This window comes from Phyllopteryx taeniolatus, chromosome 17 (genome assembly GCF_024500385.1).
Source record: "Phyllopteryx taeniolatus isolate TA_2022b chromosome 17, UOR_Ptae_1.2, whole genome shotgun sequence".
In the NCBI taxonomy this organism is placed as follows: Eukaryota; Metazoa; Chordata; class Actinopteri; order Syngnathiformes; family Syngnathidae; genus Phyllopteryx; species Phyllopteryx taeniolatus.
In genome coordinates, this window is record NC_084518.1 from 6,635,626 (window position 1) to 6,644,387 (window position 8,762).

Consider the following 8,762-nt stretch of genomic DNA (forward strand, 5'->3'; position numbering starts at 1 on the left):
ACAAAACTGGCCAAAAGCACTCAGTTTAACCAGGACAAGCTTTATAACAATTACCCAGTAGACAATAAGTGCTACCAAAGGGAATCATGATTCCAAGTGATTAATAGTAATCATAATAATTAATAATAATAATAATAATAATAGTAACCTCATTCCTTATAGATATCTTCAGATATCTATATTCCTTATAGATATCTTGTACTTAATTCTAATCTATATGTACAACAACAGGGTAATTTACTAACCGGAATGAACACAATTCAAAATGAAATACAATGCGGCAAAAAAAAAAAAAAAAAAACCTCCAGTAAAGTATAGACTGTAGACCCACAATTTCTACTTAAGGTGATGCAGTATTTGTACTTTGTTACTTGACACCTCTGGGAAGAACTAAAAAATAAATAAAAATAAAAACGGGTAGGAAGAAGTAAAACTCTTTGCCCTAGCAGGTACATACTTGAGGACAGATGCATACCAGATGATAATCAATAAAATGACTCCTCCTGCTAGTTTTTAATGACAGCCGCCCACCTGGCAGACGTGTACGTAGCGCCACGCTGGAAAAATAATATGACAATAAAGTCAGAGAATTATTTGAATGTAGCCAGTTAAAAAATGGCAGCTCTTTTAAAGAAAGACAGCAGCTGCAGGACTGTACCAATTGTGCAAGAAATCTGAAGATCACTTGTTAAATTTAATAAAACATCAATATTGCATATTGACTTTATTCTTGTAACTAAAAGTGAGCAAAAGTTTTTGTTAAACAATAAATAAAAAAAACAAACATCTGAACTCTATTATTCAGTTATTTTATACTTTTATACAGATACTTTCATGATTTCTTTGAGGCCAAACCATCAGTATCAGCAATTTTTTTATTTTTTTTTTAACTTGCGCTGCCGATTTCAGTGTCGTCTCTTTCTCAGCCACTCACTGTCCTGATTGGATCTACCAACTTGTCTGAAATGACCATTGGATTGGGGTACTTCCCTGATTCTGATTGAAGGAGACATTATCTTCACCACATCCGACTGAGAGGCAGAAGAACAAGATCAGTCATGGTTAGAATAAATGATCTCCTATCTGTGTTTTAGCAGATGATAAACTCATCCGTAAGAATTTTAAATCTAGACTATCATACGTGTCACAAGTTAAAAGGAAAAAATACTGTAATTATCCTTCTATTTATTGTTTTATACTTATCCTCATTATGTTAAAGGTTGACCATCAGCTCTGACTTTGGGCGAGGGGCAGGGTACACCCTGAAGTGGTTGTCAGTCAATTATTTCAGGCCTTCTCAGCATTAAGTAAGAATTATTAATAATAACTGGGTTATACAGAAAATAAACTTTGGACAAATATTCTTAATATAATAATAATAATAATAATAATATTTTTTTAAAATCCATTATTAGTTAATTAAATTAAGGCATTATGATACCACAGACACTGTTCATAATTAGTCGTTTAAAGAGACTGGAATGTTTTATATTACACAGTCACTTAAAGTAACAACCTTAAACAACTCTCGTTTCTATCTATGTAATACTGTTTGTCATTTTTTTAGATAAAGGATGCAGTAGGTTTTTTCCTGCAGCCTCACCAAGTTATATATCGTCTCGGTTTTCAGAATCAAGTGTCAGTTATCATTTTGGCACGTGACATACATTATAAAAAACATATAGAATATTTTTTTGGGTCTCTCTTTCCTATGCACCAAATGAATATTTTTACTATGACATTGACTACAATGACGTTGGATTCTCCCACACGTACTCAAACAAACAAAAACAAAAACAAAAGTCATCTGTGAGACTCCCTTGATCCTGAAACTCAAATGCTTCTCTCATCAGAACCATCCCAATCAGCATTTAGCTCTTTAACTTCCTCCAGCTGGGTCCAGCCTTGCCTCTGTCCCAGTGGAGTCCCCTACCCTGAGCTAACCTCCCCCGAGCGACAAGGGGGACCAGGTGCCATCGCTGAACAGGATGTTGAGGTAATTTGGCTTGACGCACCCTAACACACGTCCTCCTTACATCAAGGGCAGAGAGGGACTATGGACATTAAACACTGTCTCGTTAAGTTTCTTTGGACTAGACGGGAAACCTAATGAGAGGCAATGTAATGACCGACAACATCTGATCTCCACTAGCTCGAAAACAAAACATCCAGGTAGGGCACTGTGTCAGGGCCAACGTCATGTCACGCCTCAGTAGCACTGATGGAAGTATCAACGAGGGTCAGTGTGAGGATATCCAAGTTCAAGCTCTTCCAAAGAAGAATGGGGTGTTCTTCCTCATCTTTCCACTTTGCTTTGAATTTAATTTACATTATTGTGATGTGTGTCTTGTTTGTGATCCACCACATGGTTCATTCATCGATTTTGAGTTTGAAAGTTGAAAAACAAATAATTTCATATAAAACCTAATTTCTGAAATAATTTTACTCAATGTTTGAAAAGGTAAAAGGTGCATTCAGGAGTCTTTTTAAGGTACCCTATAAGGGAAGCAGCTGGATGCCAAAAACCAATTACATTTAAATATCACACAGAGCTTTTTAAATTAGGGACATTTCTCAAACCATTAACATCTCATGCATATACAATTAAGAAACATAATTAGCTGGTGATTACATAACTTATGATGCAACCAAAACGGGAATTCAAAAAAACACAACATAAAAATTATGCTTTTGTTTAAGTTGTTCACTTTACGTCCTATTTACCAACAGTGTATTTGCTAAGTTCTACACTATTAGGTATAGAACGTGGAAGGAAAATGAAAGAATGTGGATTTCACCAAGGTATGTTTGATGAGTGCCTTTTGCTTGAAAGCCCTTTCTTTAATTCTATAGTTGTACAAATTATGACTGGATTTAGAACTTTAATTTAAGGAGCCTATTAAGCATCTTTCTACACTATGCATGTGCAGCGACATCTTTGGGGGCAGGTGCTCAAACCAAAAAAAGGGCTACCATCAGAAAAATTACTAATACAATTAAGGAAAACTGTAGCATATGGATTATGGATTTATTTCTGAGTGTTGGTCTGCAGAGAGCTGCCATATCATCAAAGGGGTCTCATTGTTCAAAGGTATTCGTGAGAAGAAGGGTACAAAAAAAACTCCAAAGCATCAATGTCATACATCATTACATATGTATAGTTCTCCCAAGGACTCAAACAAATACTTGTCAGACATCAAAACACTTTTGGTGGAATTGATAGCACGGATGGGTGATTTTTATTTTATTTTTTCAATATCGATGTGGCAGCAGGACAATGCCAAGACACATCCTGCACAAGTGCAAGTACTAGACCGGGCTGCCAGCAGTACAGACCTGTCTCCCTTTCAAAATGTGTGGCACATTATGAAGCACCAAACATGACAATGGAGACCCCAGTCTGTTGAGCAACTGAAGTTGAACAACAAGCAAGAATGGAAAAGAATTCCACCTACAAATGTGTTGATCAAATATTTGCAATGCAGATCTTATTAAGGTGAAGGTACAAGCCACATAACATAACTGTCGTAGTGGCTGCAATAAGACCATTTTTATTTATTTTTAAACAAAGATTTCACCAATTTAGACAGCCCCATTACGTATTCCTAAAGTCTGCAGTGAGTTAGACTCACTCATGGTTTGTAATTACATCACATATCAGGCAGCCATCAGTGAACAGAAATATCTTTACCTCAAGTGTTATTGTTGGGGATCCAGACATGGTTGATTCTGTATGGTTGAAGTTGGGGATGATGGCTCCATCTATCCATGGTGACTGATTACAAAGATTACCCATCCATGCAGACCCCCAGCTCATCCCTACCGAAGCTCAGGTGTGGAGAAGCTGTACAACCCAGGCCTCTTGACCCACAACCTGTCCACAGCTTAATGCCATTAGCCTCTGTTGCCAACGTGAGCAGGGGGACAATGTCCATAATATTTAGAGGACAATGTATGTGACATTGACACTATTATCTATGTATTATCAACTTTCGCTACTGGAACAGTGGCATTAGTTGGAAACATAAACAATGTTTTCTCAAGGACCAGTTTTTGTTAAGTAACGCATGCAAAGCAAAATAAGGTAATCACTTACAGTTGGGGCGACACGGTAGACGACTGGTTAGCACATCTGCCTTACAGTTTTGAGGACTGGGTTTCAAATCCCGGCCCCGCCTGTGTGGAGATTGCTTGTTCTCCCCGTGCCAGCGTGGGTTTTCTCCGGGTACTCCGGTTTCCTCCCATATCCCTAAAACATGCATGCTAGGTTAATTGAAGACTATAAATTGCCCGTAGGTGTGAATGTGAGTGCGAATGGTTGTTTGTTTATATGTGCCCTGCGATTGGCTGGCGACCAGTTCAGGGTGTACCCCGCCTCTCGCCCAAAGATAGCTTGGATAGGCTCCAGCACGCCCGCGACCCTAGTGAGCATAAGCGGTAAAGAAAATTGATGGATGGATGGATACACACACACAAATAAAGGCTGGGCATGTTAACGCGTTATAATCACGTTAACTTGCTTATTCATTAACGCTGTCAATTATTTTATTGTGCAATAACAAAGTTTTTATTTTTTATTTTATTATGGTAAGTCTGTTGCTTCCGGCTGCGATGCAGCACTGACTTCCGGCTGCAGCACTCACTGAAAGCAGAAAAGAAAAGTAGTGGCGGATGAACAAAATTGGAGAGGGGTACAGAGGTTTTTCACGGTCGTTTTCATTTTAAAGTTCATCCAAAAGGCGCAGTCGACTGAACCAAAGTTAAATTCAACCACTGCCAAGTTGAATTTTCTTATCAGCAGACTACAACCAGTCTGAAATATCATCTAAATGCAATACATGCAGTTGATACAAGCAAACCATTCAACGAAACAAATAGTGGAGCAAGACTTCGGCAGACTATGTTAGATGCCACGTATCGACCAATCATAATAATCGACCAATTGGTTCAACCCCTAATATACATACACTATGTTGTGAAAACATTTAGTATACAAGAGGTGAAAAAATATTTAAAATATGAGGATCTAATGAAGTGGACTGCTGCCATGTGGGGCTAATGTAATCCAACTTTTTATAGCTTTTCTTCTTCATTTTCAATTTAATGGCAGTTTGAACCACATGCATTGTCATTATTTTAAAGGATGCAGGTCTACAACCAGGCTCTGGACAATTGTACAGTTAAGGAAACCTAACATAGCATTTTGATTTGGATATACTAATGCAGATAATGTTACAGGTAATACAGTACATTCATTACAAACTGTATCAATGTCCTTAAACATTTCATATACAGTATATAGATAGTTAAGAACAAAACAATATTGTTCTCCCATCCACTAGAGGGACAGCAGATACATGTATCAGCAATTTAACCAAGAATGGATACATAATGAAGAAAAAAAGGGTGTGTGACTGTCTGCTTAGAATATATATGTGCATGTGTGAGTGAATTATGAGAGGCATCTGTGTCAGTGCCATGTCCCTGCTGTGAGCCCAATTAAAAGGCAGTGGATACAGAGGGGGCTTACTTGGTGCCAGAAAAGGGTTTCTCTATAAACCCTTTCTTAATCCCTAACCAAAATCAGCACTGAATCCAAAGTCGTTGTGAAACAGAGATCGAAACCATTGCACTGTCCTGCTTTTTAGATGAGGTCAAAGAATATCCATGTATCAACCTGTGTTTAAAGTCGCTCATAACTAAGCTTAAGAGCAAAGTGGCCAGTGGAAAACATTTTGGCATAAGGCAGGTCAGCAGTTCATTGCTAACTCTGTTACTCTGTTAAACATAAAGTTAGCCTGAGGAGATGAGGCAGAGGAGAGAGGTAGTCCCGAACTTGCTCCCAGCAAGGACAGACTGTCGTAAGGGGAGACCGGGGATGTCCCCGGTAGGCTTTTGGGCCAGCCATTCCACAAGACGAAGAAGCAAAAGAAACAGAAACGGGAGTGAGGCTCGCGCTACGGCCTTCAGCCAACAGCTTTGTTATCCTTGGGTGGGGGGCTTAGTGTCATGACTGACAACTGTTGTTGTGATAGGCCATACTGTAAGTACAGGAAGTCTTCGAGTTACGATGTAATCGACCTACGACATTTCGACTTTACGACACCCGTGCCTCGTCCGCCATTTTGTCCCCAGCACCATAGTGTTTCAGCTTAGCTAGTGCATAGTGCTTGTCTGTGTTTTGCCTTTTTCGCCCTCCTTTTTTCACATTATGGCCCCAAAGAAGAAAGCTGGGTCTTCTAGCTGGTCCAGCCAAAAGAAAAGCAATTGCCATGGAAACGAAGCTTAACATCATAAATTGAATCAGAGAAGCAGATGATGCAAGACAAATCCACAGAATCCCCAGAAGAAAGGCATTTCAAAACCAAGGGCTTAGTTGAGGCATTTTCACTTTTAGAACAAGCCATGGCGCGATTCGAGGCAGAGGATCCAATTATGGAACGATTTTCAAATGTTTCAAGGGGAGTGATGGACAGTCTATGATGCTACCGTGAGATCTGGGAGGAAAAGCAGAAGATATCCTACCAGACGGACATCTGCAAGGTGGAGAGGCCAGTAGAACCTGCCAATGCTTCCTCAGCAATAGCTCTCCCAGCCTCCCCTCCTTCTTCTCCGTCCACCTCTCAGCAGGAATGGTAAGTACAGTATCTTATTTTTTTATTTTAATGTATTTTAGTTTCTTTATACGAAGTATTTCGACGTAAATTTCGACTTTAACGGTGAAATCCGACTTGCGCGGAAATTCGGGTTACGTCGCCAGCATAGGAACGGAACTCGTTCGGAAATGGAGGACTTCCTGTACATGTTTTTGCCTACTACTGTCTATGCTGAGCCAATCAAATTAAAATTACGGCCACGTGTTTATGTACCACCCATTTTCCAAGGCTGTTGCGGCTGACTATCACCTGCCAATCACTCTTCATATTTGTACTACAACCTGTAGACATATGGTCAGCCGGTTAAGATGGACAATAAAAGACAACCTCCAAAACAAAAAGGTGGTGCTGAGAAGTTGGGTGATGAACAAAGGAAATCCCCTCACACAAAACAAAATAAAGGAGTTATTTGGCAGTCGTTCGAGTTTGGTGATGGCCATGCAGAAGTCCGTTGCCAGCATAAGCCCTGGTGAGTCTAGCCCTCAACAGCTGGATATCGACAAACACGAAAGACCTTGTGAGATAATCTTTGAAACTTTGTGATGCTTTCGGCGTAAATGCTTATTTGGCAAACATTAGTTTGCTTGCTATTGGCGCAAAGTGCCGACTATATCCTTGTCGTGTTAGCTGAGTGGGCCTACATTTACAGAGTTCGAAATTAGCATCGTTCAATGACAAAATGTTTCCTATATTTGTCAACCTGCTTACTGATAATGTTATTTTCTGGTTAAAATCACCCTGTTCCTGTATTTGAGCTGACTCTGCTACTAAGTGAATATGAATTAATAAATAGCTTATTCATTTGTCTGTATATGCATGGGATCATCAGCAACCACAACAATCAATAATTTCCTTCCAGAGTGTGTATTAGGCCTGCACAAAATGAGAAAAAAACTGCAATATTGCAATTTGACTTACATCCATATTTTTGTTGTCTCTCAATCATAAGGCCAGCATGCATGTTCCAGAGGGGATGACTGTGACCTTCAAATTGTCTGCAGTTCAGTGATTGTCAAAGTGTGTTATGGGTACCACTAGTGTTACGCCGGCTTACATTTTATTTTATTTAAGAACGCTATTAAAGTCCAAACTGTATATAATGTTACAGTGGCTAATAATAATATTAGATATTAAATACTTTTAAAGAAATAAACCTCTCTGTCTCTGTTTTGGTTTGGGTTGTGTTTGGTTTTGTTTCATGTTTTCCTGTGTTCCATGTTTTTCATGTCTTGTGTGCTCATTTGGTTATTGTGTCCCTGTTCTCGTCGACCTACCTTATGTCGACCAATCAGCTGCCCTTCACCCACTCGTGTCTTGTCCAGGTGTTCCTCGTTGTGCCATCAATCTGTTTGTGTTTAATTCCCTGGTTTCTTTCAGTTCTTGTCGGTTCATTGTCATTGTCAGTTGTCATTGTCATATGTCATTGGTAATCTTGTCTCAGCTCATGTTTCCATATCCCATCATGTTGATTAGTGGTCACTGTTTTGGTTTCCATGTTTCTGTTACTTTGATGATAGATTTTTGTACAACCCCAATTCCAATGAAGTTGGGATGTTGTGTTAAACATAAATAAAAACAGAATACAATGATTTGCAAATCATGTTCAACCTATATTTAATTGAATACACTACAAAGACAAGATATTTAATGTTTGAACTGACAAACTTGATTGTTTTTAGCAAATAATCATTAACTTTGAATTTTATGACTGCAACACATTCCAAAAAAGCTTGCACAGGTGGCAAAAAAGACTGAGAAAGTTGAGGAATGCTCATCAAACACCTGTTTGGAACATCCCACAGGTGAACAGGCTAATTGGGAACAGGTAGGTGCCATAATTGGGTATAAAAGGAGCTTCCCTGAATTGCTCAGTCATTCACAAGCAAAGATGGGGCGAGGTTCAACTCTTTGTGAACAAGTGTGTGGGACAATAGTCGCACAGTTTAAGGACAATGTTCCTCAACGTATAATTGCAAGGAATTTGGGGATTTCATCATCTACGGTCAATAATATCATCAAAAGGTTCAGAGAATCTGGAGAAATCACTGCGTGTAAGCGGCAACGCCGAAAACCAACATTGAATGCTCGTGATCTTCTATCCCTCAG

The 8,762-nt window shown here is 39.1% G+C and overlaps 1 long non-coding RNA gene across 3 annotated transcripts in view; it reads left to right on the plus strand.

Moving 5' to 3' along the window:
• The window catches only part of LOC133467584 (uncharacterized), a 19,377-nt gene extending 11,651 nt beyond the window's left edge, over positions 1 to 7,726 (plus strand). For 2 of the 3 annotated variants that reach the window (XR_009785258.1, XR_009785256.1), the window contains 3 exons: positions 927 to 1,061; positions 1,854 to 1,996; positions 6,462 to 7,726. This is a non-coding gene — a long non-coding RNA (uncharacterized LOC133467584). The remainder of the gene's footprint in view (positions 1 to 926; positions 1,062 to 1,853; positions 1,997 to 6,461) is intronic. The other variant, XR_009785257.1, reaches the window with a different exon arrangement.
• Positions 7,727 to 8,762: the final 1,036 nt, after the last annotated feature.